Raw genomic sequence first — 27,180 nt, forward strand, 5'->3', positions numbered from 1 at the left:
ATAGACTGTTTATGCCAAGCTCCCCTCGACAGATATAGATAATGAGACTCAGGAAGGTTATTTTTCTTCTCAAAGACACAGAGCTAATGAGTCACAGAGCCCAGGGCTTCTGGGATTGTGCTCTTCCCCCCACCCCCACCTCTACTGCTATATCTGTATGCATCATTTGATCTGTTTGCCCCAATTCCATCCCTCACAGACAGGTCTATTCAACTCTCATTGCTCTCCTTCCCTGGACCCTGGGTTGCTTCACCAGTGCTCCCTTGTTCTCTAGACTCTGGTTGGATTGGCCAATGACAGGCAAGGGAGTGAAGGGCATGAAGATAGAGGTTAAGGTTTCTATTCCCCATTTCCTCTCACTCTGGGCAATGTTTTATGGCAGTGGCTATATCCCTCTGCAGTTTCTGCCAGAAGGTTCTCCTCCCAGGAGCCATTCTTAGTGGGCTCTTGGGACACTGTTCCATCTCTTTGCCTCTTTAAGATTGGGATGACAGTGGGGCGCCTGGGTGGCTTAGTCGGTTGAGCGTCCGACTTTCGCTAAGGTCATGATCTCGCGGTTCGTGGGTTCGAGCCCCGCGTCGGGCTCTGTGCTGACTGCCAGCTCAGAGCCTAGAGCCTGTTTCAGTCTGTGACTCCCTCTCTCTCTGACCCTCCCCTGCTCACGCTGTCTCTCTCTCTCTCTCCTAGAAATAAATAAAACATTAAAAAAAAAAAGATTGGGATGACAGTAGCTCCTCACTTCTATGGATTTCTGGGTGCTTCTTGGTCCCCTATTAACCCTGTCTGCACCACTGTAGAAGTCATTTCATTAATCTGATTTAGATTGTTTCCCATCAGCAAAAATATATACACCTGTGTGTGTACACCTGGATAAAAATTAAGTGAAGGCAAAAGCTTAATTCAGAATTTTGAAACTGTTTCTTCTACCTTATTTTATATTGCACAAGCAAACTCTCCTTGGAAATATTAAAACTCTGCTCCCCTGAGGTGTATCCAAATGATCAGTGAACATATAAGACATGTTCAAATTAATTAATTCATCAGGGATATACATATTATAGCCACCATCAGAATGGCTAAAATGAAAAATATAGGTAATGTCAAATGTTAGTGAGGATGTGAAACAACTGAAACTCTCATGAACCACTGGTAAAATTGCACATTGACACATCACCATCCTGGAAAGCAGTTTGGTAGTACTGAGTAAGGCTGAGCATGTACATACTCTATGATCCAGAAATTGCATATAGTACGTATATTCATTAGAAATGAGCACATACGTGCATCCAAAGTTACGTACCAGAATGTTAATTAGTAGCAGAACTATTTGCAATAGCCAAACACAACAGCCAAATTGCCAGCAACAGTAGAATGAATTGTAGTTAATTCACATCATTGAAATGCTGGTCTCTACAGCAATAAAAATGAACGATCTGCAAGTACATGCAACCAGGGAATTATCACAAATACCATGTCAAATAAAAGAAGCCATACTCAAAAAGTACAAAAATAGAAAAATTAATCTAAGCTGTTGGAAGTCACTATATGGTGCCCTTGCTAGAGAGTAGTGTCTGGGAGGGAGCTTGAGGGGATTTTGGGTACTGGGAGTTTTCTGATTCTTGATCTGGGTGCTGGCTATAAGGGTGTGCTAGGTTTGAGAAATTCAGCAGACTATTTACTATTGACATGTACTTTTATTTTTACAATTCAATAGAAGTTTTGTATTTCTATAAAACCTTCTTTTCCCCTTCAAATCTATACTCCTGAAACTCCCTCAACTGACATGAAAGATTTGTTTTAACTGGTGATGGTGTTTAGATCTTGTAGAAATGTCACCTTAAATGGAAAATGTGGTGTCAATAGCTGATAGTTCAAAAATAACCATGGTGGGGAGACCTAGGTGGCTCAGTCAGTTAAGCATCTGGCTCTTGATTTTGGTTCCAGTTATGATCTCATAGTTCGTGAGTTTGAAACCCATGTCGGTCTCTGTGCTCAAAATGCAGAACCTGCTTGGGATTCTCTCTCTCCCTCTCTCTGCCCCTCCCTCACTGGCACTGGCGCTCTCTCTCTCTCTCTCTCTCTTTCTCTAAGAATAAATAAATAAACTTAAAAAAAAATAACCATGGTGTTTTGATGGGGTTCAGGACACAATATCCCAAAACATGGCTCCTTGGCATGTTAAATACTTTAAGCTGAAGGGGCAGGAAGGTCACTCTGACTTCCTCCTCCAGCCCTTCTTCCCTAAAATAGTCCATAAAAACCATGTGTGAGAGGTGCCCTCCCTAGACATGGAGGAAAGGAACACTGAAGATGAAGGGACACTGAAAGAATCCTAACAAGCAGGACTTGCTAATTTTCCCACAGTTTACTCCTTAACCTATCATACTCCTCTATGACCATCTACTCTCCATCAAACCTAGCATAAAGGTACATAGATCTCATGGTTTCTTTGGGTCTTCACTTCCTTGTAAAGTCTCCTCTGTCTCATAAAACTTGCATTAAATAAACCTGTATGCTTTTCTTCTGTTAATCTTCATTAATTTTTTTGAGTTTTTTTTTTTAAGTAATCTCTATTCCCATAGTGGGGCTCGAACTCACAACTCCAAGATCAAGAGTCACATGCTCTTCTGATTGAGTGAACCAATTTTCATCAATTTAATTTCCAGACCCAGACAGGGGTTTTAAGAGGGTTGATAAATACATATTCTATGACCCAACCAATTCCTACACTAGCAAATTACTCAAAAAACAGGGATACAAAATTGTTTCTCTCACAAATATCTGGATATTTTCAATCTTGTTGTAAGTGTTATTGCAAGTAAATGGCTATACTAGAACCAGTAAGCTACTGGTAATGAATCTAGTTGCAACATTTGCACAGTTTATAAATTCTGGGTGTCTACTGCCAGAATAAATGGAATTTGTTGGATCTACTTGCTCACTGGATGTGCATATACAATTCCTGCTGTGTTCATTGTATACAAAATGGTGAATATATGGGCTCAGATATCTTTTTCAGAAGAAGTGTTAAGAGTCTTGGTCTAAATATCTAGAATATTCCTGCCACAGAACTGGGTCAACGCTTAGACAGGAGGATGTCTGTACAAAGTTTTGTTGGGGCTCAGAGCAAGAGGCAGCCAGGCAGGCAGGCAGGCTGCAGTTACAGCAGTGTGATGGCCATGCTCCCAATGGCAGGACACTGGGGTACAGGGGTTGTTCCTGAGACACGTAATTTTTTCAAAGACAACTCTTAGAAATGTTTAATCCAAATCACAGTCATCGACATGCCTGCCATGTCCAACCTCAGAACCATGGAAGGAAGAAAGGAAGGACAAGCCAACTTGGCTCAGAACAGAGCAGGAACTATGTAGCTTCTGTAGGAAGGCCAAAAAAATGATTGCAACCACATGCGTATGCCAACTTACACTGAGATCTATTTTTTACAACTAAGGATGGAAACAGAGCCACACAAGAGCAACAACAAAGGGTGAGGTCACGGCTCACCCTGGGATGCAATAGTTCATTAGGAGAACACTTTCAATGACCACTTTAATTAAAGCATTAATTAGTGAGGGAACCTCATTATATTTCTCCCCAAATCTTGCTGTAGCTTTCCCACATTCCTATTTGCAAGAGGACAAAGGGTAAATAAGAAAATCAAGGCAGGAGAAGAAGAACAAGAGAAACTATATTGGAGAGTGTAAGTAATTGCATTTTTACCTTCGAAAATTAACAAAAAAATGTTCCTGCTAAATACTCTTCAATAATTTAAGTGTTATGAGATATATGGTAGGATCAGCACAAGTGACTAATGATTCTTATAATTTTTAGTCAGAAATCAAGGTAGGGATGGAGGTAGACCGGGAGGAAGGAAAGAGAAATATCCATAAAAATCCACAAATTGTTATATGGGAGCATCTTACTAGATATTTATCTAGACAATAAAGATTTCATAAATCCAATCCTTCCTTACATGCGTTTGGGGCTCTGTGGAAACTTGGTTAGTAGATCAAATATCTATGGGAGTGTAACTTCAGCAACTATCATCATAGTACTGCTGGCAGTCTTTTCTGGACAGCAAGTTTTACAAAATTCTTACAGGAGAAAAAATTAAGAACCTGAGTGAGTGAAAGTATACATTATTTCACCGAAATATATACATTGAATTATTCAGAAGTAAATGGCAGCCTTTGCATAGGCATAAACATGTGGACTTAAGGGTCTTACCCTTTTGATTTTGCATGTTAACTCAGACTTCTTTAGAAACCATTTATTTTTCTTCCCTTTCTAGCAAAAAGAGCTTTAATTTCCTTCTGTGACATTTGTTAGCAGAACTTGTTCATTCATTACCTTTACAGAGGAGCATCTGAGGTTGTTAGAAGGGCATTGAAATCACGTGGTAAGAAAGTTGACCTTTGAAATTCCTGTTTGACTAAATTTCTGAAGAGTAAGAAGGAAGGAGGAAAGACAATATCATGTATCTTTATCAGTTTAATTTGCTGACAACTGGTGATTACTGCCAGGAAATTGTTATATTGTTCTCAGGAAACTTGAAAGGGAAAAGGTGACTCAAATTTTGGCCTCCCACATGGGACAAGGGAGTCTTTGCAATAAATACCTGAGATTCAGCTTTCAGAGACAGAAGAGAGCAGACCCCGTTGGCTGCCCACAGCCAGACATTCAAACTCCCTAAAACTGTCAGTTCTTGGAAACTGGACTTTCTTTGGTAGCAAAGAAGAAATCAAAAAGCAAGGTGTTCAAAACAATTCAGAAAAAAAGGTACACTCATAGGGATAACAGCCCTATGACACTTTTATAATATGATTCCTATTATATGTTTGTCATTCCTATGTTCTTCTTGCCCTTTTTTCCCCTTGTCTATATTCTTAAAATGCATCTTGGGAATTGTGGCATCTATTCAAGTTTGTATTTTGTTTTCTTTTTCCCCAAGGCATTTCTTATATTGCTACATAGTCATCATGGCCATTATTTTAAGTGGCTGTGTAAAATTCCGTTGAGTGAATTACCAAAACTTAGTGCACAGGTGATTTGTTCAGGGCGTATTTTTTTCTGTCTGTCTCAGTCTGCATCAGAAAACTTCACTGTAGTAGGTCAGAGGAAGCCAAGCTCATGGAAGTTAAGTCCAATGGAAAATTCTCATTGGAACCAGCTGGATTATTCTTCCTGCCTAAGGACTAGTGAGAGCTGGTTGGGGGTGGGGATAATGACCTTCCATAGCTTTCTATCCACCCCCCAAGAGCTTTGGTGACAAGAAAACAACTGGTGAGTGTCTAGCCCCAAACAACTCATCAAATGACAATTTCTCCCTTCATGCTAATCAATGAGAACATTTTATATGTGTTGACCTTAAAAAACAAAAGATCCAGCTATTTTACCAGCAAAATGAGTTTATTATCCAGTTGCAGAGAATTGCAATTTGGGACAAGCAAACTATGGAGAACCAAAGGCAAGTCTGGAGAAAAGAAAAGAGTGGTTTGGTTTTATAGGGGAAAACAGGAAGCTGGGAAGGACTATTATGGAATCTACTTGGCTGAGCATGGCAGTTTCTCATTGGCTAAGCTGTTGCCTGGCAAGGGGAAATGCTTCCTTATTGCTGGTGGAGTATGTAAAGCAACCTTCCTCCAGTTGGGGAATGCAAGGTATGCTTCTTAAGGTAACAGGTAGTATATGAGCTCCCCTTCATGGATTCCAGACTCCATCTTTAATGAGGTTTCCTTTATTTTCACATATGTGAGTCGAACTACTTTAATTAAGTATTTTATAGACTTTATTTTTTAGAGCAGTTACAAGTTCAGAGCAAAATTGAGCAAAAGATACAGAGATTTCCTATATATGCCCCCACACATATAACCTCCCTCATTATCAACATCCCCCACCAAAGTGGTATATTTGTGAAAATTGATCAGTCTATATTATTATCCAGAGTCTATACTTTACATTAGGGTTCACTCTTGGTGTTGTACATTCTATGGCTGTGGACAAAAATGTATAATTGCATATACCTCCCATTACAGTGTCATGCAGAATTCTCTATATTTCCTATTCATCTCTTTCTCCTTAATCTCTGACAACCACTGATGTTTCTACTATCTCCATAGTTTTGCCTTTTGCAGAATGCCATATAGTTATAATCATACAGTATGTAAAATCTTTTCATTTGGGTTTCTTTCACTTAGCAACATGCATTTAAGTTTCTTCCATGTCTTTTCATGGCTTAATAGCTCATTTTTCAGGGCCAAATAATATTCCATTGTCAGGGTGGACCACCATTTATTTACTCAACTACTGAAGGACATCCTGGTTGCTTCCAAGTTTTAACTATTATGAATTAAGCTTCTGTGAACATTCATATGCAAGTTTTTGTGTGGATATAAGTTTTCAGTACCTTTGGGTAAATACTAACAAGTGTAATTGCTAGGTCACATGGTAAGAATATGTTTGGTTTTAGAAGAAACTGCCGAACTGTCTTCCAAAGTGGCTATATCATTTTGCATTCCCACCAGCCATGAATGGGAGTTCCTATTGCTCCACATCCTCACCAGCACTTGATGTTGTCAGTGTCCTGGATTTTGGCCATTCTAACAGGTGTGTAGTGGTATCTCATCATTGTTTCAGTTTGCATTCCCTGATAACATGTTGTGGAGCATCTATTCATATTTTATTTGCCACCTGTATATACCCTTTGGTCAGGTCTTTGGATCATTATAAATCAAATTTTGGCTCCCTCTTAAAGTTGGTGTCTCATTCTCTGGAGCCATGTATGTGGACTAGAATCACCAAATGCAAAGAAACATTTGTGGGATATGTTTCCTGGTGTAAAGGAGTGTTTGACTCTTTCCAAATTGCACCTCTGGTCGGCTATCAGAAGTTCCTTCCATTATTACTTCCCTTAAAATGAGCACACTAAAAATGAAGATTAAATTACCCCTGCCTCTGCCCTACTGCTTGCACTCCCCTTCCCAGCCCAGACTATTCTCACCTCAGCTGCCCATGTGTACACGTTGAAAAGGATTTCATATCACATGACTCCTCCATTAAAACCCTGCAACAGCTCATCCCTGGCCACCCAAGCCTCTAGCTGCAGCTCTAACAGGTTTGGCACACTCCCACCTCAGGGCTTTCACACATGCTTTCTCTGCAGATAGCAGAATTGCAACTAGCTCTCTCCCACTTCCCTCCAGACCCAGCACAAGAATGGCTTCCCTCATCTACACTATTTAATGTTGCAGCACCCAACCTTACTGCCCCTAGCTCTTCTTCACCCAGCTTTGTTCTTTTCCATTGCACATATCAACATCTGACACATCCTGTGTATCTTGTTTATTTATTCACTGTCTGCTTTGCACAAATAGATGATACTTTCACCAAGGTAGAGTCTTTGCAGGTGTGGTTCACTGCTAAATCCCTAGCACAGAAACTAAAGCTCAGCTATTACAAGATCCTCAACAAATATGTGTAAAGTGAATGAGTATTTGAGGGGCACCTGGCTGGCTCAGTGGGTAGAGCACATGACTCTTGATCTCAGGGTCACATGTTCAAGTTCTACATTGGGTATGGAGTCTACTTAAAAAAATGAGTAAGTATTTGAAACAAGTTACTTAGTCATCACTTTGATGCTGTCATTGGTCATATCATGTTTAGGAATACATTAAACTTGCCCTTGAAATTTGGTCCCAGAAGTGTCCATCCCCAGCTCTGCTTTCCGAATGGGAGTGTAGCTTCAAGGAAGAGGAATCAGGTCACCCACATCTGGGACATTATAGCAAAGTATTGGAATCAATTCAAGCCAAACAAAACCAACCAAACAAACAAACAAAAAAAAAACCCACCCAGTATCATTGTCTTCCTTTGAAGTACCAATAATAGAGATTTATAAGAGGAGGATGTTAAAAAAAGAAAACTGGGCAGACGGCTGTGGTCCTCTCAGTTTTCCTACTTCATGTCTATTGGCCTCATTTCCAAGTGGCACACTGCTTTTTCGCTAAGCATCTCCTTGCAAAGGACCAGAAGCACCAGAGGAATTAAGACCCAGAGGGAGTGGCTGTCAAACAATGGTTACCTTATGATGGTGTATAAATAGGCCAACTCCTTTGTTCTCAGGAGGGATACCACTGAGGTGGGTCTTCCACCCAAGGCCTAAGCTCTAGCTTCCCACCATAGAAGCTGGCTTGATAACATCTTTGATGGCACCCTTCCTGTCCTATATCACTTTCCTGCTCCCTCATCTTCACTGCTCATGTAAATTCTTTGCACTCTAATGCTTATCCTGGGATCGGCTTCTAAGGGAATCCACATTGAGACAATATCTATTTCAAAAGGGCATCTACCTGTGCCAAGGTACATTTTCATGTAAAACCTTTTATCTCATTGCTTTCAATCCCTTTATTTCTTTCTCTCTCTCCTTTTTCCTTCTTTTCTCTGAATTTCTAAAACCCCACATTCTTTTCTGCTTTCTCTCTTTCTTTTCATACTCTTAAATAACAGCTTGCTTACCTAATTGCAAACCCTGTGTTGCTGCTAAAACCAAGTGGTCAGTTTTATAGAATTGCACTTCAGGCCATTGAGAGGTCTTGGAGGGATTGGGACATTATTAATATAATCAGATGAGGTAAAATATGATCTTGCCTGTGGGAACTTCAGCTGACTGACAGCATGCCAAGGCAGCCTCTGGAAACTTGGCACAGCTGCCTTTTAGACTCATAAATAGTCTTGTAAAGGCAGAGCATATGAAAGCACAGTAAGAAAGTTGATAAACCAAGGGCAAGACTGCTCCAACACAGCACAGGACTCCACTGAATGCTGCTTAATGAGCCCAGGCAATCCTTGCCCTGGGGGATTCCATTTGCATCATCTTGTGGTGTCCAAGGAGCTAAGAGTGCCAATCCAGAAAGTTTTGTGAAAGTTTGACAACACAAAGGGAGGTTATGAGCCACCTACTACCTGATCTCTGCATAATCAAACAAGAACTAAGTAATTTCAACCTAGAGCAAAGTATTACTCAACCCTGTTATGTGTTACTTGGATTCACTGCACTGCAGTATCTATGCTTTATTATCTATCTATGTATCTATATCTATCTATCTATCTATCTGTCTATCTATCTATCTGTTTTTAAAGGTTATTAGATTTTTTTTTTTAGTTTATTTACTTGTTTAGAGAGAGACAGAGACAGCATGAGTAGGGGAGGGGCAGAAAGAGAGGGAGAAAAGAGAGAATCTCAAGAAGGTTTTGCACTGTCAGTGCAGAGCCCAATGTGGGGCTCAAACTCACCAATCGTGAGATCATGACCTGAGCCAAAACCAAGAGCCAGATGCTTAACTGACTGAGCCACCTAGGTACCCTGAGAACCTATGCTTTTAAAGCCACTTTTCAGTAATCTGTGTTTTCAGAGTTAGATTTCGGAAGGATAAAAATATACAGAAAGAAATTATTGGGGTGATAGCTCTGGTCAGAGTGCAGATTTGAACTTCCACATGTAAATTTCATACACAGTATGTTTCCAAAGACATGGAGAGTCACTAGAGCACACACTGTTGGCATCTCCCCTCCTGACACCCTGCATCCCCTCAGCAACCCCGTATCTGGGCATGCCAATGCGAAATCTTCTAGTTATAAGCTCCTGAGGACTTCCTGGGGCCTCTGGAGCCATTGTGTACTTAGGAGTTGCCCTCTAGTGACTGGTGGGAGCTGATAAACAAGTACTCTGGCAACCTTGCCCACTGACTAAGATAATGCTGAGGTGTGCCCTATGAGGCTTTTAAAGTGCCTGGCAGAAGCAAGCTGCACGTGCCCATCACTAACCTGGTGGATAATACAGCATTCGCTGGCTGTTTTTCTTCCTTGTCCCTCTCCCTCTCTCTCACCAATGTTACCTCAAGTCATCTCAAAAGTAAACATCTGCACCTTCATCCTTGTCTCAGGGTCTTTTCTGGGGTTACAGCCTAAGATTGACACAAAACTCAGAAGTCTGTTGAACATTGAAATTATGCTAAAAATTAAAAAGCTAATGATGGAATGAATTAAAGAATGCTTTGCCTGATACTTTGATTTGAGCTTAGATACATTTTGTGCAGGGACAGCACAAGGCAAAAAGGTGAAGCAGCAGGAAAAATTTGCTTTACAGGTGTCTTTGCCTTCCTTTTAATATGCCAGTCACCCTGCATTCTCATAACTATGGTGACTCTCTGGTTGTACTGAATGTCCTACCTCCTTAGACTCTTCTTCCTAGCTCCCAAATCATACTCTGGGTCTTCTCAGAATTCCCTCTAATTTAGTCAATGTTTACCATCCTGTATCTATGAGCACTGTGGACAGGACATAGTATATATGAATCCCTTTAGACATTCTACCCCTTCTGCAGCCCTCGATACATGGGAGGTCCGACCATAGCTGCTGTTCCCTGGTCCCCTAACTGGTAGTCTCAGTGCCCCCTGGATGAGACAGTCTTCATCAGAGCCTCAATGCACCCACCAGGGCAGGAGCCACAGCAAGGATGACACCCACACAACCTGATCTGCTTCCTTCCACCACTACTTCCAAAGAAGTACTACACCATATATAGTAGGTTCAATATCTACCTGCATATCGAAATCTAGATTCCATTTCCCCTCTCCCTGATTCTGAGCTGGCTCTGTGCCTTGCTTTGACCATAGAATGTGGCAGAAGTGATGTGGGCAAGTCCCAAGCCCAAGCCTCTGTAGCCTTGCCTATTTCCATTCTCACCATCTTCCATTGGCCTCTTCTGTGGCATCACCCGCTGAGAAGATTGGGATAAAAGACACCAGAGAGGGAACTCCAGTCAAACCAGCTGGCCCAGATGAAACCTGCCTCAGACAACCAGATGGCTAAATGTGGCCACATGAGTAAGTCTGGGAGAGGCCAGCAGAACTGCCCATTGGCCTATAATTGTAAAGGGAAAAGTAGGTCAGTGACAAAGAAGAGATGAGAAAGAGCCTCAGTAAATGCTTCTCCTTCCTCCTCTCAACAGACTGTCAAGGCCAAGTGTACTTTGCGGCCTCTCTGAGAGACTACTGGAAACACTGAGCAGTCGGCTGTTTTCTTAAGAAACTATGAGCAGCTCAGTAATGTGTCCCACCCTTCCTGCCTTGCTCCCTGTGTCCCTTCACTCTTGCTGCCCTGTGATTGCACTTCCCAATAAAGCCTGGGCACCCAAGCTCCGACTTAGGTCTGCTTCCCAGAGAGCCCAGGTTAAAACATCCTGCTTTCTTTTTCCCAAGAAGCAAGTAACTATGGGGCACCCTCTAAGGTCCTTATGCCTTTTACAGAGGCAATTTCAAAAAAGACACAACCCCAAAGAGTAATTGTAACCACAGTACAAAACTCTAGAAACACTTCTAGACAGATGTAGTCTTTTGTCATTTAAATCACCATAGGAGGCTATTGACTCCGCTCCTGAGACAGGCTTAGCCCTGTTGTTTGTATGTGCAATTGAGCTGAAAATAGCAGAAGGGGATTTGGACGTGAAATAACAAAATAGTCCAGATTTGTGTAAAGTGTACACTCTCTCTCTCTCTCTCTTGCATGCGCGCGCGCGCACACACACACACACACACACACACACTTACTACCCTTAACAAATAAACTAGTTTTTATTGGCTTTCCAGGGCTGTCCTAACAAGTACTACAAACTGGGGAGCTTAGAACAACAGAAATCTATTCTCTCACAGTTCTGCAGGTGAGAAGTCCAAAATCAAGATGTTGCCAGGACAATGCTGCTTCTAAAATCCATAGGGAAGAATCCTTTCTTGTCTTTTCTTAATGTCTAGTGGTTTGCTGGCAATCTTTGGTGCTTCGTGGCTTGTAGGAAGCATCATTCCATTCCTCTGTCTTTACCTGGCATTCTCTCTGTGTCTCTTTACACCATCTTCCCTCTTTGCCTGTCTGTCCATGTACCTAACCTTACCGTTTTTGTAAGGACATCAGTTAGACTGGATTAGGGTCCAACCTAATGACTTCATCTTGACTTGATTACTTCTGTAAAGACACTATTTCCAAGTAAGATCTTAGGTGCTGGGGATTAGGACTCCAACATATCATTTTGTGAGGACACAATTCAATTCATAACAAAATGCAAGAAACATTTGGAAATAGAAATCTATCTGATAGGACTTCAACAAAAACTGGATTGGTGTAGTTGCTTTTAATTTAATTTTTCTAAAAGTCCAGTTAAATTGTATAAAATGCAATTGCATTATCTTCCAATGAGTTTCAGTTTAATGCTAAAGTGTCTTTCATGCCTGTAACATATGATTTATTAAAAGAATCCTATCTGTTAATGGAGGATATGTAATTGAGGGTGTGTAAGCACGACATGATAGAGGATAATAGAAGAGGATAATAGAAGTAAATAAAATATGCAAATTTTCAGAAGTGAGAGTTGACATGAATAATTGGCCAAGTTTATACTTTTGACACATAGGAAATTAGATGAAGAGCAGCATCTCACATAATTTTATTCAACAGAAAATTTAAAACAATAGTTTACATGAATTCAAGTGGTCACAATCACTGTAGTTTATTTAGTTCTTAAGCTGAAAACGACTTTTTAAAAGAATAGTATCTTTGTGCCAAAGCTAAAGTTGTGATGACATAGAGCTGGAAGGTGAAACAATGTGAAATTTCTAGAATTTATATAGAGAATGAAATGAAAGAGTGTCTGTCATCAGAATGGTCAAGAAACACAATGTGCTTTTCCACACATAACATGATACAATGTGAAAGTACAGACGTATATTTTTAACATTGGCATAATTCACATACCATCAAATTTCATCAATAATTGTTACTTTTGGCTATTTGGTTATACCCATCCTAGTGGGTATAAAATGATATCTAATTGTGCCTTGGATTTGCACTTTGCACCTGTGACTAAAGATGTTGAGCATTTTCTCATGTATTTATTGACCATTTGTATATTTTCATTGAAGAAATATCTATTCAAACTGTGTGCCCACTTTTAAATTGGGTTAGTTGTTTTATATTATTGAGTTGTAGGAGCTGTTTATATATTCTAGATGCAAGTCCCTTATCAGATATATATTTTGCAAATATTTTCTCCCATTTTGCAGATTGTATCTTCACTTTATTGACAGTGCCTTTGAAATACAAATGTTTTTATTTAAAAAATGGTTTTTTTTATTTAATTTTGATGAAGTTCAATTTATTTTTTCCCTTTGGTTGCGCCTTTGGTATCAGATCTGAGAAACCATTCCCTAATCCAAGGCTACAAAGATTTACATTATGTTTTCCTCTAAGAAGTTTATAGTTTAGCTTTTACATTTAGGTGTTTGATCCATTTTGGGTTAATTTTTATATATGATCTAAGGATAAGGGTCCAGCTTCATTCTTTTGTATGTGGCTATCAACTTGTCCCAACACCATGTGTTGAAAAGACTATAATCATGACATCCTTGTCAAAAATCAATTAACTATACTGTGTGTATTTATTTCTGGACTCTTAATTCTATTACATTAACATATATATCTATCCTTATACCAGTATCACATAGTCTTGATTACTTTAGCTTGGTAGTAAGTTTTGAAATTGGGAAGTGTGAGTCCTTTAACTTTATTTTTCTTTTTCAAGATTATTTTGGCTATTTTTTGATCCCTTCCATTTTCATAGGAAATTTAGGATCCACTTCTGCATTTTTGCAAAAACAAAACACAAAAATTAAAATAAAAATTAAGAAAGCTAACTGGGATTTTTACAGGGAAAACAGTAAATTTGTAGATCAGTTTTAAGGAGTATTGCCCTCTTAACTATATCCAGACTTCTAATTCACAAAGATGGGATGCCTTTCCAATTCACAAAGATGAATGCCTTTCTGTTTATTTATGTCTTCTTTAATTTCTTTCAATTATATTTATGGTTTTCAGAATATAATGAGCTTGTTTATTAGAGAGAGAGAGAGAGAGAGAGAGAGAGTGTGTGTGTGTGTGTGTGCGCGCTCCTTAGGATTTTCTATAGTCAAGAGCATATCTACTACACACAGAAATAGCTTTATTTTTTCCTTTCTGATGTAAAATACTACTTATTCCCTTTTTCTTGCTTAATCACACTGGCTAAAATCTCCAATAAAATGTTGAATAGAAGTGGCAAGGGAAAATATCTTTGTCTTTCTCTGATCTTAGGGGGAAAGATTTTAGCTTTTCATCAGTATGAGGTAACATGTTGGTTTTTCATCAAGTTGAAGAAGTTCTCAGAATGTAGTTTTAATTTGTTTGCAAAAATATACTTTATGTTAAATTCACATATCATGTCTGGAAACTTTCTACATATGGGAAAACAAACATGTGCTGAAGAACCCATGCACTGTAATCTATCTTTGGATTTTTGTGGAATCCCAGATTACAATGAGCTTATGACCAACCAGCTCCCATTTAAAAGAAGGGAATATTCTCCAAGGTTGTCTGCCAGATTCGGAGGAAAAGGAACTGGAGACTGTGACTCCCTGAAGAATTCTTTCAAGCTTCAGAAGTGAATAGACAAAGTGTATGTTCCAGTGGCAAGTTCTGAAAAGAGTATCAGTGGTTCTTTTTTTCCAGAGGAACCCAGTTATGAAAGGGCTGCATTTAATGAGTTTATCATGAGAGCATTTTGTGCTAAGTATGGAATAATGGTTTTTTGTTTTCTAGGAGCCGCAAGGAATAGGAATTTTGCCTAATATTTGGATACATTTACATAAGACTTTGGAATTCAATGAGAAGTATCGTATACATATCATAGACCTCAGGAAATTCCAGCCAAGAGCAAGCATGCACAGAGAGTTTCAGGCTCATTTTGCCATCACAGAGAATGCCAGTTGTAAGAAGCCACTCTTGAGTAGTCATATAAAATAATTCAAGAAGTCAAGAATACATTACTTATGGACAGTGTTTGTGAAAGTGTAGCATTCATAACACCGATGGTAGGCAAAATAATTCCAAATGTCAAGCTACAAGAGTAAAACTGACCATGAACAGCTGCTCAAAACTAATGTGTTTAGTTGAGCAGTTGGTCAGAAACTTTGAGATGGCAGGCTGCTTTTCAGTATCACTTACCACATATTGATACTTAGCCATTGGTAGGCTTCAAATACTTTTGCTTTTGAATTGGTTGGATTTTTGTTGTTTAAATTATTTGCAGCATGTCTCCATATAGCCCCCAGGAATAGGAGAAACTTTGAGTTTAAATATAATACACATGACCAACTTATTTGTATAAGGAAACATGGAGCAAATATTGCACATTGACTAGTAACTAAGGACTCCCTTTACAACCTATTGCTCCACCCAGAGCCTGAGCTAGCCAACCCAGTAATTTACTGATGCACAGTGATAAAACCATCAAGAACATTGGTTTATCTCCACTTCTGACAGCCAGAAATATGCTTAGTTCCAAGACCACAGATTCTGTATGTCATCATGTAAATGCCTCTAATTACTAAAAAATAAAAGAAGAGAGAGAATATATCTATGGATTATGTCAATATTTCTGAAAATGTGGTATTTACATCTGGTATCTGGCAGTGGCCCAGATAATACTAGGGAGTCAGAAAAATGAACTTAAAAATTTAATAGTTATATATTTATGCTAATATGTATTTAATATGTAACTATCACATAAAGTGTATATTTCATTATAACAGCTTATGACAGAGCTAAAATAGGACATTAAGCTTTTAAAAATGAGCCCATTAAAAAAATGGGAAGGAGGCAAAAAAAATCAAGAAAATTGTTAGTAATGGTCTCAGTCAGATATCAACACAGTCGTAATTACAAAACGTAACAAATTCAGTGACATACAACAATAAACAAGCATTCCCATGCTGTCATGTGGTCAATTGGTACAATTCCATGCCATGTTTTTCACTGTGAAGCTGGTCTGCCTGGGTCATGATTTTCTCATTATAAAAACTAAGAAGTCTTAAAGGGATGAAAACATATATGCGTGAAAACACATGATGCCTTTGTCTCTCTTTTTTTTAAATATTTATTTACTTTTGAAAGAGAGAGAGAGGGGCGCCTGGGTGGCTTAGTCGGTTAAGCATCCGACTTTCACTTAGGTCATGATCTCGCGGTTCGTGGGTTCGAGCCCCACATCGGGCTCTGTGCTGACTGCCAGCTCAGAGCCAGGAGCCTGTTTCAGTCTGTGACTCCCTCTCTCTCTGACCCTCCCCTGCTCACGCTGTCTCTCTCTCTCTCTCTCCTATAAATAAATAAAACATTAAAAAAAAAAGTTTAAAAAAAAAAAAAAGAAAGAGAGAGAGCACAAGTGGGGAGAGGTGGAAAGAGAGGGAGAGAATCCTAAGCAGACTCCACGCTGTCAGCACAGAGCCCAATTCGGGCTTGAACTCACAAAATGTGAGATCATGATCTGAGCCAAAATCAAGAGTCAGACACTTAACCTACCGACTGAGCCACCCAGGCACCCCGGCACATGATGCCTTTTAAGGTCTAACTCTGGAACTGACACACCGTCACTTCTGCCCAATTTCCATTGACCCAAGCAAGTCATGCGGCCATGACCAGCATCAGTGGGATGGGGAAGTATGCCATTCCCATGGAGTTTGGAGGTAGGCAGTGAATATTTGCTAAGCAATAATTTAACCTAACCCAACCACCAGAGTAAATGATGGAAGTTTTAAGGTATCTGGGTTAGTAAAATTCATCACCTTAATGAAGAACACATATCAAAGGCATACCCTCATTAGTGTTGTTTTATACTGGAATGGTTAAGTGTTTTAAAAATTGTAAAATAATATTTTATCATAGCAAAAAATTGAAAAAGAACAAAAATACAAAAGATTAAGATTGTACATCTCTATTCTAATTTTCTAATCCTATTCCCAAGGAACCCTAATCCTTGTTAGTTTATAGTGTCTCCTTTCAGACTGTTTTCAATGGTTGTTTTTTTATTGTTTTCCAACAAATGTGAAGTCATACCAAACATACTGTTTCTAAATTTTCTTCTTTTACTTAGCAATACACTATGGACATTTTTCCATAGAAGTACACAGTACCTATACCATTATTATTTTTTAAATTTCTTTTTATTTTGAGAGAGAGAATACATGTGCATGCACAGAGTTGGGAGGGAAAGGAGCAGAGAGAAAGAGAATCCCAAGAAGGCTCTGTGCTATCAGCACAGAGCGCCACACAGAGCTTGATCTCACCAACAATGGCTCATCTTACCAACCATGAGATCATGACTTGAGTTGAAATCAAGAGCTGGATACTTAAGAAACTGAGCCACACAGGTGCCTCTCTACATCATTATTTTTAATGGCCATGCAATATGTCGTAGTATGAACATAACATAATATATTAAACCACTTTCTATGCTGACAAACATTTAGGTGGTACCCAATTTTTTGCTATCACAAACAATAGCAAAGGAATGTAGCTATATGAAAGTCTTTGTATACTTGGAATTTCTCTATTGTTATTCCCAAGAGAGAGTTGCTATGTCGATGCACATTACAAATTACCCTCCCAAGTGGCTGTACCAACTTTTGTTCCTTCCACTGCATTATGATTATTCATGGAACACACTTGAGCCTTCAGCGTGATTATATTTGGGAGTCTTCTAATATTAAGTGTACAATTGATTGTCTGAAGCCAGAAAACTTTTCTACATACTTAATTCTGTAGGAAACAAAATTTGCCTAATGTTGAGAACATATTTATAGTGACTATTCCTTCCCAGTTTATAATTTTTGTTTTTCTCGAAAGAATTTCTAATCCACTGGAATGGCAATAATGAAAAAGATTAAAAAAACCAGTGCTGGCTAGGGGGAGAGCCCTCAACAGGAACTATTGCTAGGGTGGAAGAGAATGTTGCTACAGTCATTTTAGAAAATTATTTGGTAGAATCTACTAAAACTGAACATCTGAGCCAACAATTCAGCTTCTAGATATATACTCAGCAAAATCCTGCACATGTGTTGATCTAAAGAAATGTACTAAAATGTGCACAACAGTACTATTCATATTAACCCCAAATGTGGAACAATCCAAATGCTGACAAGAGTAGAGGAATAAATAAATTGTGGTACAGTCATAGAATGGGATATCATACAACAGTGGAAGTAAATATTTACAACTGTAAGTAAAAATACAGATAAATATTGCAAACATAATTTTGAATGGCATAAGCCAGAAACAAAGGAATTTGTCTTGTAGGATCCTACTCATAAGAATGTCAAGGAGAACTAAAATTCTTTAATGCTGGTTAAAAGTCAGGATAGTGGTTACCTTTGGGTATGGTGTGTAGAGATAGTGACAGGAGGTGGCAGGAGGAGTCTTTTAGGATGCTGGTCCTATTCACTTCTTAACATGGATGCTCACCTAGAGGTATGCTATTTGTAATTATTCATCAGCTGTTCCAGTATAACTGGTGCACTTTTTTTTTTTTTTTGTATATGCTATGTCTCAATACAAAATTTGTTAAAAAGGAGTTTTGGTGAAAATTCGTGTCTCTGTTTTTTTAAAAAATATTTTTCTTAAAAATGTGCTTGTATGTTTTAACTCTACTATTTTTAAGCTTATTTATTTATTTTGTGAGAGAGAGAGAGAGAGGGAGAGAGAGAGAATCTGAAGCAGGCTGTCAGCACAGAGCCCGGTATGAGTCTTGAACTCACATACCACAAGATCATGACCTGAGCTGAAATAAAGAATTGGACACTTATCAGCTGAACCACCCAGATTCAGTAGCCCCGGGAAGCTACTATTTTTGAATTAACATTGATGGGATAGTTCCATCTACTCATGTCCACTGCAGCATACAATAAAACCAAGAATAAAGCAAGACTTTGGGCATGTGCTGGGCATGCCCCTTCTCGATACTAGCAAGATTTGTTCCAGGTTTCTCACAATCAACACTGTCTCATTAAATACTTGTGCTTATAGGGAGCCATCAAAGCCTTCACACCAAAGTGGACACTGAGCTGTGTTTCTATTAGAATATTGAGAAACCCTAGTTCTTGAACAAAGCAGTGAGGAACAAAAGTAGGGCTCAGACCAGAGGGTATTTTCTTGGGCTGTCTGAATCAGAGGTTGCGGACAAGATGAAAACAGTAATCACTATAAACAGCTGAGACTTCCTCATTCACAGTTACTCAACACTTCCATCTGGCCCTGCTGGCTCAATTGTTTCCCCATACAGCCAGTTGGTTGCCTACTGACCTGGTTGCCAGGCCAAACAAGGTAGAAAAATCACTTTCATGTTACAAAGGGGGTTTCTGCAGAGCTGTCTCCAAAGCTTGGCTGAAGCCTTCAGGCCTTGTCATCCTCCAAGGTGCCAACTATCTGGAAACTAACCTCTTAAAATGGTTTTAAAAAAGTTTTGCTTGGAATTTTTGGGGAGGGCTTAATTTAATACAATAATAGCATGCATATTGTCGAGATTAGGGTTTCATGAGTTTTTGAAAGATAAAGATGTTCATGAAATCATGGCTACAATCAAAACATTTTCTTTTATTTTTTAAAAAAATGTTTATTTTTATTTATTTTTGAGAGAGAGAGAAAGAGAGAGCATGTGTACAAGTGAGGAGGGGGGCAGAGAGTGAAAGAGGGAGACATAGAATTCGAAGCAGGCTCCAAGCTGTCAGCACAAAGCCAGGTGTGGGGCTGGAACCCACAAATCTGAGATCATGACCTGAGCCAAAGTCAGATGCTCAGTCAACTGAGCTTCCCAGGCACCCCACAATCAAAAAATTTTCTTTATCCACAAGGTTTCCTCAAACCACATTGCAATCCACTGCCCGCCCCCCCGCATTGTCACTATTGGCTAGTTTGTGTTTTCTAGAATAAACCTGTTTTTGAATAAATGAGTGTGGCAATGGGCCAAATCTAAGCATCTTTCACACATGTTTGTGTACACACATACACACATGCACATATGCACACACATGTGCAGACACCAACTACACGTGTGCACATGCATGCACACACACATGCACACACACACACATAGTCCTTTCTAAGGGGAGTCTTTCCATAGCCTCACACCAAGATAAACAGCCTTGGGTAGCTTGGGAGCATATCCTGTGACCTTCTGGCCATAGAATTGGAAGAATGCAGGAAACCTGAACTTTCAGTAACCTTTCAGAGGATTGGTTTGAGTACTCGGCCCAACAGGAGGGGCCATGAGGCCACAGCAACTACCAATAAACAGAAGCTTTGGGTCAGCACAAGCCATGGTCTAGAGAGCAGAGGTAATATGGGGGTAAGATAGCAGCTGGAACAGCAACTTCTAGTGAGCACCTAGTTCTAGAGGCTGAAGTCCAAGATCAAGGTGTCAGCAGGATTGTTTCGTCTAAGGCCTCCCTCCTAGGCTTGTAGACATCCTTTTTATGTCTTTACATGATTGTCCTTCTGCATGTGTGTGTTCTAATCTCCTCTACAAATAAGGGCAGCAATTATATTGGATGAGGGCCCACCCCAATGATCTCATTTTAACTCAGTTGCCTTTTTAAAAGCCCTGTGTCCAAATAAGGTCACAGTCTGAGGTACTGAGTGTTAGGACTTCAACATTTGGGGATATGGGACACAATTCAGTTCATAACACCCCATAAAGACCAGGGGTGGGCTGACACCTCCTGTGGGCTGGGGGTCAAGGGCCACAATGGAACTGAATCCTGGGAGCAGGAACCCCTCTTGGCTCCAGACACAAACCTTACATTTCAGTGAATCCCTCACTCTGTACAACTGTCTGTGAGTTCCTGAAAGATTCCTCTTGTCCTTGTTCTTCATCTTTCCTTGGAATAAACTTGTTACTTGAGGATAGCCCAACTAGCTAGCTTTTCCTCAAAGCTAAAAGCATAGAGCACTGTAAATGGTAACAAATGTCTGCTTACAAGTAGGTAGATACAAGGAGAAGGGGTTAAGAAAGGAACTTTTGGCTTACATGGGAGAGGAGAAAAGGAGCTAAATTCCCATTTTTACTACTCATAACAGCCTTTCTTTTTAATGTTCTGGCATCTAAGGTAACAATAAAATCAGGCAATTCCAATTATTACAAAGAGGGATTTATTATGCTCTTTTAAATCTGTGCTTACAAACTTCTCTTGGGCCTACAACCCAGAAGTACCCAATTATGTGTTTAATAAAAAGTCCTCCGGAGGGCAGACAGAAATAGCAGGATGTAGGCTCTGGCTCCTGTGGGTCACGGGTTTTAGTGCAGCTGATAGGGGAATTTGCCTGGTTCTACACTTTTCTAAATATAATCTTCTGCCAAGTTTTCTCAACAAAGTAGACTTGTTGCCCAAAGCTATGAGATAAAGGCAAGTTCTTAAAGGAAAAAGATTCATAAGACATAGAATTAAGCAGTAAAATGTGGAAATTTTCCTCTCAACCTTGCCTGCGAGGGAAAAGTTCACATGTCAGAAAGCAGTTTTGGGGAGCTTGGCTGACTCAGTCAGTGGAGCATGCAACTCTTGATCTTGGGGTTGTGAGTTCAAGCCCCACATTGGGTGTAGAGCTCACACACAAAAAAAGCATTTTTATTTATACTTCATAAATCAAATTGAACACACACAAAGATTTGGGAAAGTGTTACTGCCAAACAGTGACATTTTCATGAGGAAAGAATGAGGGTCAAGGGTTTTTCCACCAGTTAGTTTTTTGCAGAGGCTGTAAATTGGTGGTCCCAGGGCCAAAGCTAACCCACAGACAGATTTTCTTTGTTTGTCCTGCTAAAATTAAAAATATGGGAATTAAAAAGTATGGGAATAAGCTACCAAAATTTTAAAATTGGGAGTTTTTATGAAAATGTCTGCCTTTCTAGCTTTCCTTCAGTAGTTGGAAGACTTGGCAATGTTGGGTCCTAAATGGTAATAATCATTTGAGCTGAACAGTGGACATAACTTTGAGATTGACCAAGTTCCAGTTTTTTCCCAATTCTAGCCAGGCTCTTCTGAGCCCTCCTCTCTACTGGGCTTCAACCGTGGTCTATAAAGATTTGAAAAAACACTAATAGTTTCTAACAGTTCAAGGCCACGTCCCTAGGATGACCCGGCCCCCCTTAAAGTGCCTGTCTGAGAATTTCCTGTTTGTTCCAGCCACCACCTGAGGGTAGCTGTGGGAGGACAGTCTCTGTGGGATGGCAAGAGTCTAACTTCTCTAAGTGTCAGTTAGCAAACTCAGATGCGTCTCACATGGAACATCTTCCCTTCCCACTTTTTGTAATTTTTAATTTCCCTAACTCTACTGAGACACCATTCACTGCCCTCCAGATTCCTTCATTCACCCCTAAAAGGCCTAGTCCCCTCTGTACAAACCAAAGTTGAGTTCAGTTCACTGCGCAATTTCTCTATTATAATAGTTATTACTGATTAAAATATGTCCTTACCACTTTAACCAGAGTCTGACTTTCTTTATCTTTCACAAGATGTAATACACTGTCCCCAGTTTACCCTGGCCCCCACCCTTCCCACTCCCTTCTTCGTGTCTAGGCTGAGTATAAGTTGTCAATTATCACCTCGCTTGCTCTGTTATTTCACATATAAGGAAGCAGAAAATAAAATAATTTTTATGTCCACATGTCTCTCCCAAAGAGGGAAAATGATAGATACAGAGAGCCACATGTCCCAAGAAAAATGGGAAAATGCACAATCTTTTAGAAACAAAGTCTGTGCCAACTTAATATGGAATACATTGCTCTGGCTACTTTACTCCTAGACATTATCCAACTGCTTCCTGAAGGCACCTGTGTTTGTGTACCAGAATCTCAAGTACCCAAATCAAGCCAATTGTTAAAGGCCTAAGTGGCTAAGTCATCTGGACAACAGTAATGAAATTACAGGTCCATTTTTCCCTGTGTAGCTGCATCCATGGGGTTGGCAGGTAGTTGGGGGCTGATGTTCTGGAACATTGTGTCCAAGATACTGAAGAGAACAAAGCATTAAGACTGTCAACATAAGTTACAAGGCAGTATCAGCTTCTGGCTTCAAGAATCATGAACTGTGCCATAATTGTCTGCATTTTATTATTAAAACTTCAATTCCAGGGTACTGGGGTGGCTCAGTTGGCTAAGTGTCAACTTTGGTTCAGGTCATGATCTTGTTGTTCATGGGTTTGAGTCCCATGTAGGGCTCTTCTCTGACAACTCGGAACCTGGAGCCTACTTCATATTCTGTGTCTTCCTCTCTCTCTCTCTGTCCCTTTCCTGCTTGTGCTCACTTTCTCTTAAAAGTAAATAAATAAATAGCCATTAAAACAAAGCAAAAAACTTCAATTCCAAGTAATATTTATTGTCTCAGGCCAAGGACCTGATGACTCCTTAAGCAGCTAAAAGGATTTGGTTTTATCAGTGTCCAAGACTGTCTTGACAAAGGATAGAAAACTATTAGCATTTTTCCAACATGAAATGGTCCAGGCATTTAAGCTTAAGATAATAATTTAACCCTTGACTTCAGTTCAGGTTATTACCTTATGGTTCTTGGTTTCAAGCCCCATATTGGTCTCTGCACTGATGATGAGAAACCTGCTTGGGCTTCTCTCTTTCTCCCTCTTACTTTTCCCCTCCCCTGCTCACTTTCTCTCTCTCTCTCTCTCTCTCAAAATAAATAAATAAACTTAAAAATTATTTAAAAAAACAAATGGGGGATTCTAAGGCTATAATGAATAAACTCTGAGGTTGGAAAGGGATAAGACTAAGCAAATGTGAAATGTTTTTAACTGATTCCTTTTGGGTGACTCTTACTTTGTAGGCATAAAGAACTTATTAAGTAATTGTGTATTAGGCCTATTGTTTGTCTTCCTTATAATTCTAGTAGTAACTAGAATGAACTAGGAGAGGGTTGAGAAATAAGATTTTGCCTTCTTATAAAAATCTTTTTCACAACGTGTAATATAACCTATGTAATGATCATGACAAATATCTTACTGTCTTCTTAGCAGCAGCAACAATAAGAGCAGCCAATAGTTACCCAGTGCTTTCCTAGTGCCAGGCCCTGTGCTTGGCACCTCATGTGCATCATTTCATGTAACATCAATACAAACTCCTGAGGGGGGAACTAATGCCATAACATTTTACAAATGAGGAAACAGTCTCAGAAAGGTCATGTAATATGTCCTAAGTTCACCTAGGTTGAAAATGGCATACTTAACCCTAACATGTGTGACTCCAAAGCCAGTGCTCTAAAGCGTGTCACGTCATGTCATATCATGTCACAAGACATTACATTACATTTTATCACTAGATATAATTCCCTGAGAGAAGGGACCATGTCTTTACTCTCTGAGATATTCATCCCATGTCTATCTCCCATGCACCGGGGCAGAATACCCTATGTATAATACATGCTCAATAAGTAATCACTGAATTGAAAATGAAAAGGCCTTAATTTGTATTCCACCATACCTTTGGCACCCTCCTGTTTCTCAGGATAGCCAACTTTTTGGGTGGCTCTGCCCACCTCTGATGTTCTTGCAGTAGCAGTGCATGTTAAGAGCTTCCTGCCTCTGCCACCACAGCACCGTTGCACTTTTCTGCCCCAGGGCTTTCTCCAGTGCCATGGAAGTCCACATAGTACACAGCAAATTCTGAAAGGGAAGGGAATATGGGGAAGTTCATGCCTCTAGCAGCACACCTCCACGAAAGAGAGTAGGGGCTGGTGGGCAAACATCCGAACCCCTTATCCTTTGGTGGAACAACTCTGAGGCATGTCCTACACTGAGAATCCAAAGTAGGACTGAATCCAGGAGCCCATAGTGATGACTCATCCCCATGGGTCATCCCAATAATGGCCCAATGACACATCCTTTGTAGACTTCTCTTTCAGGATCACTTTCCCTCACTCCAGTTTCCTGGGACCACCTTCTAAATAAACTTTGAGCACCTATGTCCTTGTTGTAGGCTCTGCTTTCAGGATTATGTCCTCAGTCTTCTCCCCACAGTAAATGGCATTACTATTCTGGCACCTGGTTGTTTGAAACAAAAGCTATGTATTCTCCTCAGCTTTTTTCTATCTTGTAGCCCATCATATCCATTGGCAACTAATCTTCTCCCTCTTCTCCTTGCTTGACCCCATGCTGCCCCTCAGATTTCTAACAATAGCCTCTTAACTTCCTACCTGCTGGTTCCAGAATGATCTTTTAAGATGTTAAGCATGCCACAGTGCTCTTCCACTGAAAACTTGTTGATGGTAATAATAACAGGGGTATCTGTAAAGCAATTTCTAGGTGCTATGATCTGTTCTGAGGATGCTAGGTGTATTAAATTCATTTAAACCTCACAAAAACTGTGAAAGATAGGGACTACTTTTATCATTTTGTGATTCAAGGGAAAGCTGAGCACATAGTTACATAAGAGTTAAACAATTTGTCACTCTCTTTAACACATGGCCTGCTTTATACCTTCCAATTTTTTTATATTGCTAGATTACCAGTGAAAATGATTTTGCTAGTTATATTTTCTGTTTGATACAATCTGAAGGGGAGAGAAAAACTACTTCAAATTTATAAATCTGAAGCAAATTAAGCATAATCCCAAGAGAAAATGTGTACTATGACAAGAGAATCTAACTGTACTGCAAATATGAAATAACTTCACTGAAGAGAGTGGGGGGGGGTATAGGGGCAGGTGTTGACCTAAGTCACTTTGGAAATGAATGGAGTCTGTAATTCTAAAGGGAAAAGGAAGTGCACAAAACCATTGTACTCTTTTCGATACACTTGTTCTCCATAGGGGATGGTTTAACAAGTCTGATACTGCTATACACGTATATGAAACTGAATAATTAAGCTAATAGATGGTGATGATGGGAGCCAGTTTCTCATTGTTGGAGTGGGAATTTACATATGAGCAAAAAGAGGAGGCTGGAATGAGCCACATGGTAATAGATTGTAGTTAAAGAGATCAGTAAGAACTCATATTTAACTAAATATAAATACACAGGTTTACATATAGATATGTGTGTATATACATGTATTTCTTTGCTCTGTCAACTTGAGACAGTGTAGAAGCAATGATACCTTCATAGCAATAAGCACACTTTGTGTCCAGATCTTGGTTTCCAATACCATTCTCCAATAAAAGGAATCAGGGCTCATTTTATAACTGGGGTGGGAAATATACCAGATGATCCTGGAGCCTTGTAGTGCTATAAAATAAGGAAGCATTTTGGGGCATCTGGATGGCTCATTCAGTTAAGCAACTGATTGTTTCAGCTCAGGTCATAATCTCAGTTGGTGGGATCAAGGCCCCCCCATGGGGCTCTGCACTAAGAATGCAAAGCCTGCTTGGGATTCTCTCTCTCTCTTTTTCTCGTGTGCGCTCTCTCTCTCTCTCTCACTCACTCTGCCCTTTCTCCTCCCCCCACTCTCAAAAACAAATTAATAAACACAAAAATATTAAAGGGGCATCTGGGTGATTCAGTCAGTCGAGCATCAGACTTTGGCTCAACTCACAGTTTGTGAGTTCAAGCCCCATGGAACTCACAGCTGTCAGAGCAGAGCCTGCTTGGGATCCTCTGCCCTCCTCCTTCTCTGCCTCCTTTCCCTCTCTCTCTCTCTCTCTCTCTCTCTCTCTCTCTCTCCCAAAAAGCATTTTGAAAAGTTACAAAAAAATAAAATAAGGAAGCACTAAAAAATATAACGCACACACTTAAGGGGGAATGTCAAAAGACCATAGAAGTCAGCTGAAAACTGAAAGAACCCCAATGGCCAAAGCTAGAACAACATGAGCAACAAAACAAATAAAATGATATTAAATAAACCAGTAGTGAAATAAAAAATAAATATCTGAGCCCATACTGATATAAGTAAATGATGAATCAATTAATTAATGGATGAGAAGAGACAAATCTCCCAGGCAGAATTCCAAGTAGATTATGAAGACATTCCAGTCTCAAGGAGGTGGAGACAACTCCATACTGCATAAGTATGGGCTGCACACAGTGACTTCCTTCCAAAGAACACTGTATGGAAAGAGGAAATAAAAGAGGAGCTCTGCAGTGGAGAAACCTGACACACACTGCCTGAGCCAGGTGCTCAAAGGCAGTATCAGCAATCATATTTGTGATTATAGTGTGTGCCCTTGATATGAAGTAAAGAAAAGGGCACTTTATGTCAGTGACCTTCCTCCTGAAAAGCCATAATCCCATTCCAGTAATGAGAAAAGCACCAGACAAGTCTTTTTTTTTTTTTTTTTTT

This window comes from Hyaena hyaena, unplaced genomic scaffold (genome assembly GCF_003009895.1).
Source record: "Hyaena hyaena isolate Hyena2069 unplaced genomic scaffold, ASM300989v1 scaffold_643, whole genome shotgun sequence".
Classification (NCBI taxonomy): Eukaryota; Metazoa; Chordata; class Mammalia; order Carnivora; family Hyaenidae; genus Hyaena; species Hyaena hyaena.